Source organism: Ceratotherium simum, chromosome 23, assembly GCF_057802395.1.
Source record: "Ceratotherium simum simum isolate JZ-2026a chromosome 23, ASM5780239v1, whole genome shotgun sequence".
NCBI lineage: Eukaryota > Metazoa > Chordata > Mammalia > Perissodactyla > Rhinocerotidae > Ceratotherium > Ceratotherium simum.
The window spans coordinates 40,989,738-40,998,851 of record NC_141922.1 but is presented as its reverse complement, the minus strand read 5'-3'; positions in this window follow the sequence as shown (position 1 = coordinate 40,998,851).

The window sequence follows — 9,114 nt, the reverse complement described above, 5'->3', positions numbered from 1 at the left end:
TCAATCTAACCACTCTGAGAAAAAAATAATGCACCTTTAATGCAAAGAGAAATACCAAAGCTGGCAGTTCTACTAAAAAGAAAAAATATATATTTTTACAATATTAAAACACCTTTGCAGGAAAGTGGTGATGAAGGCACCAACTTGCTTGTTTGTTGACTTAAAGTCTCTACCCTTTGTGGAGACCCTTTGTCATCTCGCTTGCTGAGGGAGGCCGAAACCGCCATCACGTGAACCGGGTGAAGAACCCTTTCTCTGCTGCTCTCCTTCTTCCTGATTACTCAGGCATTGGCCTCACTCCCCACCACACCCCCGTGGCTGAGACATCCCTTCTCTGGAGAGCCCCCCCTTTCCCCCCTCTCTGGGGTTTAGGGAAGGACACACAGCTGTGCGGCAGGGCTCCATCAGGCCAAGCCTGCCTCTCTCACCTCCTGCCCAGCTGCCTTCCCCATGCCCAACACTGGAAGGTGGATTGTCTAGCCTGCTTAGTCTGATCAGAAGACATTCATTGGGCCACGTTTATTACTAGGTGGCCAGGAGTTGGGGCACGTTCACTGTGCCTTAAAAGCAAGAGCTCTTAGCTCTTGTTCACTGTCTCTCGTAGACCCTGTTTCTGGCCACCTTGTGCTCAGGGGGCCTAGGCAGGGGCTGGCCCCTCAGGGCACACCGGCCATCCTCACTCTCTTCTAAGCCAGGAGGCTGTATAGATACGGAATCCCCAGGGCCCAAAGGAGGCCTTGGAATCATTCTCTCATACTGTGTGAGTCTGTGTCTGTGTGTGTGCGTATGTGTCTGTGTCCCCACAAACCTCTTCTCCTCCATCCCTATCAAACTCCCTGCTACTTGTCCCAAACAGCAATCAGAGCCATCCTGCACATTTCTCTCCCTCTACCGGGAAGCAGTTTAGCCATTGGGCCTTTGGGCCTGGACTTCGTGACCCTGCCACTTACCAGGTTTGTAACTTTAACAATATATTCCCTGTGCCTCAGTTTCCTCATCTGAAAAACTGGCAGTTGAATCATTGTCTCTACCTCATTTAGAACAGTGCCCGGCACATGTTAAGTATTCCACAAATGTTAGCTCCCATTATCATTAGTAGCACTCATGATTCTCTTGGGGTCTGTGTGGCTGGGTAGAAGAGATGGCTCCAAGCACCTAAGAGCAGCCTCCCCTCTCTTTTCTATCTCACCACACATGCAGCTGGGTGACAGGTAAACCAGGGCAGCTCTCAAGCGAACTCGCAGCCCCTTTCTCCCCTAAACATCCTTCCTCCACGCAGCAGCCAGGGTCTGAATTGGGGGGTAAATAGAAAATAGGACATAGGCCCCCAGCCAAGTGGCGTGAGCTCACATAGACTTTCCCAAGCTTCCTCTTGAGTTTAAGTTGGTGAACTTACTAACAAGGAGGTTCTTTATTCTCATTCATCGACTGTTCTCTGAGAAACTCTGGGTGTCAGAGGTGGAGGCTGCATTGGAGGCAAGGACTGGGCCTTCCTGGTCTCCAGTCATAAACTATCAAAAGAGCAGCAAATCCAGTTTTGTCCACCATGGGCCAGGCACAGGGGAACTTTTCTAGACCCTGGGGGCACAAAGATGAGCAACGCTCATCCTTGCCTTTGGAACATATAATCTAACAGGTAAGATTATCTCTACACAGCAGTTCTCTAACTTGAGCAAGAATCCCCTGGAGGGCTTGTTAAAACAGAAATTGCTGGGCCCCAACAGCACTGTTTCAGATTCAGCAGGTCTGGGACCTGAGAATTTGCATTTCTAACAGCTTCAGGGTGAGAGTGATGCTGCTGGTCTGGGAACCACAGTGAGGACCACAGCTCGACTGTGGTACGGGCACAGAACACCCTGGGGGCACACATCGCACATGCTCCAGATATCCCCACAGCGCTACAGGCCCACAGAACACCCTGGAACATAGAGCGCATGACTATACTCCAGATATCCCCACAGCCCTACAGGCCCACAGAACACCGTGCGGGCACATATAAGTACACTGGAATTAGCCAAAGACTAAGGACTATTTCCTGGAGGACATGGCCTACACAAGGTCCTAATGGGTAGGTAGGGATTAGCCAACCTTGAGTGGCCTCTGAGGTGCTCAGGTGAGCAGTCTGGGCTAGAATTCCAGGTTTAAGAGTCATCCTCCTCAGAACCACTTGGACTATGGGGACACATGGTTTACTGGCCTTTAAGAAAGCCCAAGTCCAATGCTGCTTGTGCCATGACAGGACCTGGAAAGAGCAGGAGGGCACTTAGCTACCCCTGGGTATGTTGGGCTTTCTTGGATCCAGGGGATACTGGTCCATAAAAGCCACAGCCAAACCTGAGAATAAACCAGTAGTCAGATCAAGGATAGATAAGGCAATCAGATGGAGAAATGGATCAGGAAAAAGGGGGGGCAAAATTAGAAGGTGATTCCTTTACAGCAATGAAGTGTGAGAAAAAAGGTAGGAATTGCAGTAGACCTGACATGCAGAGGTAATACAGCTTAAGGGAATGAGCATGGCCTATAGAATAACATAGATTTGAGTTCAAGTGCATGGAAGTAACTGGAATACATTTGGTGTGCAGCAATAGTTGTGGAATTAATTGATATATGAAAATACTTTCACATCCTCTGAATTCAGTGGTCTTCGGACAACAATGCATCTACCCCTTTAGGGGGGTGGTAATTACCACCTAGAAAAAGGAGTCTTTGATAAGCTTTTTGACTCTAAGCTTTGGGGTCTTTAGATCAGTGCTTCTCAAACTATCTATAGGGAAGGACCAATGGTTTTTGTTTTATTTATGTAATTTTCCATCATTCCAGATCCATATGTGGTCCTGCTGTGCATGATGAGTATGTACAGGCAACTTAACACATGAATTTGAGGACAACCAAACTAGTCTATACCTTGTTCAATGAAATGAGCCCACTGATCACGTACTTGGATATTGTCACAGTGTGAAATGCTAAGTAGCACTGCTTGATGCCCTATTTTGGACACAGGAAAATTCCACACAACTTCCTTTAGATATCCAAAGCAAAATTTTGAGGTCTGGCTGTGGAGTTTGAGCCACAGGAAGGTAAGACCACTCTGAGAAGTTGTAGAGAGGTTTCTAGTGTGCAAAGATTAAAAAAAAAGAATAAGAAGAAACAAGAAATGAGACACGTCCTGGTCACTCTGCCCCTCCCACCACCACTATCACCACCACATGCACAACCACCAGGCAAAAATCCTGGGACAGGGAGAGGGGGTTGCTGACGGCAGTAGAAATATCCGGACACATATGGAGAAACCAGAGCACAGGTTGAGCAGCCAGCTTCTTGAGCATAGCTGAGGGGGACTGCAAGCTCTCAGAGCAGTCCCACATCTGGCGGGGCATCACATCCAGTCTGGCACAGTTGCAGGGGTGTATCGTGGCAGAGGGAGAAGCGGTGTGACACCTGGAGAAGAGGTCGACTGGAGGTGCCTCACACGACTCCCTGTTTCTTCCCTCTCCCCATCCATTCTGCACCACAGTGGGGGTCACCCACATGTCCACAGACCCCCCCAGACTGTTGCCCCTTAGCCGTCCTTGGGCCCAGGTATATACACACTGCTGGCCTGGGATAAGTCATGCAAGGCCCCGGAAGCAGCCTCTGGGCTGTTGGCACAGGAAATTTCAGGGTCCTGGGTACCCAAAGTGTAGTCTAGAAAGGAATACATCTCTTGGCCCCATGGACTCCTTGCTAGTGGGAAGGGGTACAGCCAGGAGGATGCCCTCCAAAGTGCAGGCCCAGGGCAGGGGCCTAGATTGGCTGGATCTCAGGGCAATATAGAGAAAAGTCCCGATAGATAGCCTGAAATCGCACCTGGTTTTCCATGGCTGGTGCATAATTTGCAGGCATTCCAGACGTTCCCATGTGCCCTGGTCGGGGGACACAGAGGTGAAAAGAGGTAAGAAGGACTGAAGAGGCTTGAAGTAGCAAAGATGAGACTCCCAAGGGCAAAGACCTTGAGACTGGAAGCAAAAGCAAGGGTCATATTCAGCAACCACTGATGCCAGCATGTGACCCAAGACAGGCAGGACCAGTGACACCAGCAGTGGATTCACTGAGGACAGAAGCTGATACACAGAGACAAGCAGGCCAAGACGCTGCAGCCAAAGCCAGCAGGGATCTAGAAAATGCATGCCAACAGATCATACACCCATATGTTGGGCGTGAAGAAGAGGGAAGGAGAGAAATGCTGAAGACGAAGCAGTTCCGTGGAAGACACTGAGCTAACTTCAAAGAGGTAGGTTAAACTGGGAAAGACTGAGATATCACTACACCATAAACTGAGAAGCATAAATACACTGCACCCACCCTCCCACCCCTTTCACCGGGCGGGGTGGTCTCAAGAGCAAGGTCAGCTTACAGCAGTGCTTCCCAACCTTTTCCACATCGTGGCACACAGAGAAAATGATAACGCTTTTATGGAACATGTAGAACACAGAGAAGGCAGGTAGGGGCTTCTGTCCTGCCCAGCTGCCCCAAGCACAGAGGGTAGCAACATCTAGGCACCCCCGCAGCTCACCCCCAGGCCACAGGACATCAGCGAGAAGAGCCAAGTTACAGAAAATAAAGACCCTACATGTTTCTCTGTACATATAAACAATCGCTTATAAAAGTGCAGACCCCAGCTACAGGATGAGTGAAGGAATGAAATGAAGGGACGAATTAGTCTACATCTCATCACTTTCTAACTGAGCAACCTCAGTCAAGATACTTAACTGCCCAGTTTCCCCTGAAAAGGTAGAGATAATAATCACTCCCTTTAAAAACTACTTTGTGAGGATTAAATGAGCCCAGGTACATACTGGTTTCCCCCACTATTCGAAAGCAGAGCGTTCCTATGAAACCTTTCGTAAGCCTAAATGGCCTAAAGCAAAGAAGCAATTACTATTACTTTTATGGGAAAATTTTTTCAGCGTTCCCAGACCCAAAAAATAATGTACCAAATAACACATAAAACCTAAAATAACACTAACATAGTGTAAAAGCAGGAATGCTATGATAAATACACGGCCTATATAAAGTAGAAGTAACGTATGTACAGCGATGTTTCACTTACCAGAATCGGGAAGACAGTGAGCACCCTCGAAGGCTGAGAGGCTGTGGTAGTGATGACGGGGTGTCAGGCTGAGTCATCGGAGGTCAGGGTGGTGGGAGGTGCAGGAGACTGGGGTGTAGGAGAGAGAGGAGAAGGGTCATCTATTAACATCTCATCACCATCTTGACTCCATCAGGGCAGGAAGGTCACTACCGTCTACACCTCCTTCTCTGTCTGTCTGCCTCCATGTTGAAGGTCGAGGTTCACTGCTGCCGCTTCTGTGGCTAATGTGGAAGGTGTGAAACCATGACTGTATGCCTGACTGCTCAGCCTCTATAACGGCTCGCTGCTAAGCAAATGCCGAACGCTATTTTTGCTTTTCACCTTTTCTCATAAAAATGAAAATATTCTTCAGATTTCTTCCAGTTAGTGGAAACAGGTACTAATGCAGGTCTTTCATAAAAGCAAAGTGGCGTAAAGCAAACCTTCAGATAGTGGGGGAAACCTATACAGCCTTCAGGGCAATTAGCATAAACTCAGTCAACGTTAGCTTTTTGAACCACTTTTCCCCGTCCACTCTGAGCAGGCCACCCCAGGGGGACTCAATTAGCTAGATGGATAAAGCTCAGCTTTTTGCCCATGCCCGGGAGGAACCTTCCCTGGTAGACTCTGGTATCCACAATTGCCTTGGCGCGCATTGCCTGGCTGATGAGCTACAAACCTCTCTCGCCCCCAGCCTACTGCATCCCCATAAGTTAAATTGCCTTTTCTCTTGATTTGTTCTTCCCTTGGCCTCCCAGACCTTGCCCTCCTTGCCTTCACAGCCAACTAGTTCCCATTTTCTCTCTCAGAACCTGCACCCTGTTCTTTCCTTGGGGAGGGGGGCAGAAGAAAGGACCATAACACCACATCCTGGATGGAGGTTGGCAGTTTGGGGGAAAGGCTGGTGTCAGGAGCCCGCGAGGGTGCCTCAAGAGTCCTGGCAGATCTGAGAGAACCTCAGCGACCCTTAAGAACAGGACACTTTGAGGTCGGCAATTTTTTCCCTAAAAATTTCCACATCCTTCCCTGAAGATCGGTTATAGCACCAAATAAATCAGCAAGTCCATCATCTCATCTCCTTGTGAGACATGTTTTTCCCCCGAGATCTGTGAGCCACCTCATCAAATCAGCACTCAGAGAGCTCTGAGACTGAATATCCCTCCACTGCAGCTGTTAACGAGTAGCAGAAATATAATTAAGGTTTTTCATTTAACAATGAATCAACGAAAGCACTTGGGAAAGATGTGACATTTACAAGAACATCTAAATCTACATTTTTGTGCTAAAATATTATTTTTTTAAAACTTCATACTATAGCACCAAATACAGTTCTGGGTAGAATTAAACACTACATTTCATGTAACTCCATATCACATGCTTTGTTAAACCTCGTGCTCTTGAAATGTCTGAGTTTGCACTGGAATTGAGGCAAGAAAGGCAGCTCAGGAGGGGGAAATATATACATGTATCTAATATGTCTTCAGTTCTTATGGGTCTAGAAAACCAGAGCCGGTGTAAGTGGATTCGATGACCCAAGCGACTTGACTGGCAGCGTTGCCCTGAGGAAAATACACAGTTCTTAAGAAGAACTGAGAGGCAGAAAAGCACGCCTACTTGTCAAGAACATGGCTGAGGACTCTAACTAGTCAGTCAATTGCTTCTAATCTGCCCTTCCTGACAGCTCATTCCTTTCTTTCCTAAACATGCTATGTGCTAGAATGCCTCCTCTGGGGCCGAGGAAAAATGAAGTGAACTGTATGAAATATAGAGTCGAGCCACTCCTCTCAATAGATACCCAAAAGGATCACTGCTTAGGGAGCGCAGACAGAGATGAATGGTGGCCAGACTCAAAAAGGAATGGTCTGGGACTCATGGCCCCGGCTAGAGGTGCTCCCTGGATTTTATCGCCTTTCACATTTCTCTTTCCTCTGAATTTATGACTTTAGCAAAGCAACTGATGCACATAATTCAGAAATCCAACTTTTTTTTGTGAGAGATACTTTGAACATGTAGACATAACTAATGCTTTATTTTAAATAAATTATTCCCAGTGAGTTGTGCATGAAGCATGGGGATATCTCCTTGTCAGAATATTGCATCATATCAAGTGTGGCTATCATTTTGTTCTCAGTGGAGTAGTTTGTTTCTGGTGTGTTTCTCTCTCCCACTTAGTTGAGGTTTCCAAGATGACCAAAAGTGGCTAACCTAGTGCACCTATGTTCCAGTGACCCTTCTGTACTGTCTGGTTTTCTCGTGTTCCACTTCTACTTGACTATGTGGTATACTCAAATCACACTACTTTTAACAAAAAAGTTAGTGATGAAATCGTTATGCAACAGGTCATGTTTTCCTCCTAATCCCCTTTCTGGAGCCAACTCCCTATGGAAAATTTTTGTGATGGTATTTAAGACTCTGAGGGACTATGTACTACTTAGAATGTGAGTTCAGTTGTGTGTGACAAACACAGAATAATACTGGTTTAAACAAGATAGAAATATACTTCTCTCTCACATGAAAGTTGCTTTCAACCACATGTTCCCAGGGACTACATGAAGTCCTCATTCCAGCCAGTGGGAAGGGGAATAGAAGGGGACACACCTTCTTTCTGAGCTTTATGACCTGGAAATGTCACATAACACTTTTGCTTATATCTCATCGGCCAGAATTTAGAGACATGGCTACACCTGGCTGCAAGGGAGTCTGGGAAGTGTAGTTTAGGCTGGGATAGCTTGCCTGATAATGTACTTGAAGGCTGTCATTACATGGAGATAATTTCCCATATGACACTGTAAAGCCAAAACAATTTGTGACATTGAGCCAGATTCTTCCCATGAGCTGGCGTTTGTGAAGAATACTCCTTTCATTTCACAACTCCAGGGAGCAGCATGTGCATAAAATATGATGCTCTATAATTTTGGATCTGGATTTCTTGATCCAAGGAAAAGTCTGCATATAGAAGAGAGTGCATGAAGGAATTATCCAGATAACTCAAGGCAAAAAACATCAAGTTCTTGGAAATGACTTCTTGTTTTGGGGGCTTGAACCAGAAGGACCTTCTCTATGTGTGGAGTCTGACATGTTGAGAAGTGTTAAGTAAAAGTCTTTCTTTGGGCAGAGAAATCTATTGCAAGCAGCTGGGAGCAGCTCTCCCAGTTATCAGATCAACATTACGAGTCGGGAGAAAGAAGTGCTGGTTACATTGTGGATTCTGAAGTCATTGTGGTAATGCAATGTTTAGGAACAAAAGGCAGTGGTCAATGTCAAAAGTCACAATCCTGATATTAGCGTGCCTGTGTCCCTACGTTGGGCAAGCATGCTACCTCTGTCATTCCCTGTAGTAAGGCTGCTGGCTGTTACTTCTAGATAACACTTGAATGGGGACTTAAAGAGTGAGAGATCTCACTTGTCGATTTCACCCTGAATTCAGGAAAAGATATAGAAAAATGTTAGGCTCATTGACTGCTAAATTTTTTTATTTCCTGGCAGAAGACATCTACAGCAGTGGTTCCTAACTCTGACCATACATTGGAATCACCAGAGGAATTTTTTTTAATACCAATGTCCAGCCCCAATCCAAGGGATTCTAATTCAGTTACCTTGAGGTGAGGCCAAATGATTGAATTTTTAAAACTTCCCTGAACTGATTCTAATGTGCAGCCAGAGTCGAGAACCAATAATCTAAGAAACCACCTCCCTGTTTTTTGAAGTGAGCCCTGATCCATTCCAATCATTAGTGGACTGTGCAATCAAGATTAAGAGATTTCAAATGGGCTGAGCAAGGAGCGTCTTTGCCCTCAATAGTTGTAGCCAGTTACCACACACCCACAGTTCTGATGTTGAGCCCTGGGAAAGGGTAGACATTATAAATGGGAGAAAAAATAACGAAGGAAGGAGAGTAGCTTTGGTCATGCTCTTTTCGTACAGGAATTCACTCAAAGCACCCCACAAAAGATGTAGGTTTAATATAACCTTACGATGTGGAATGTGGATGTGGAAAATGAGAA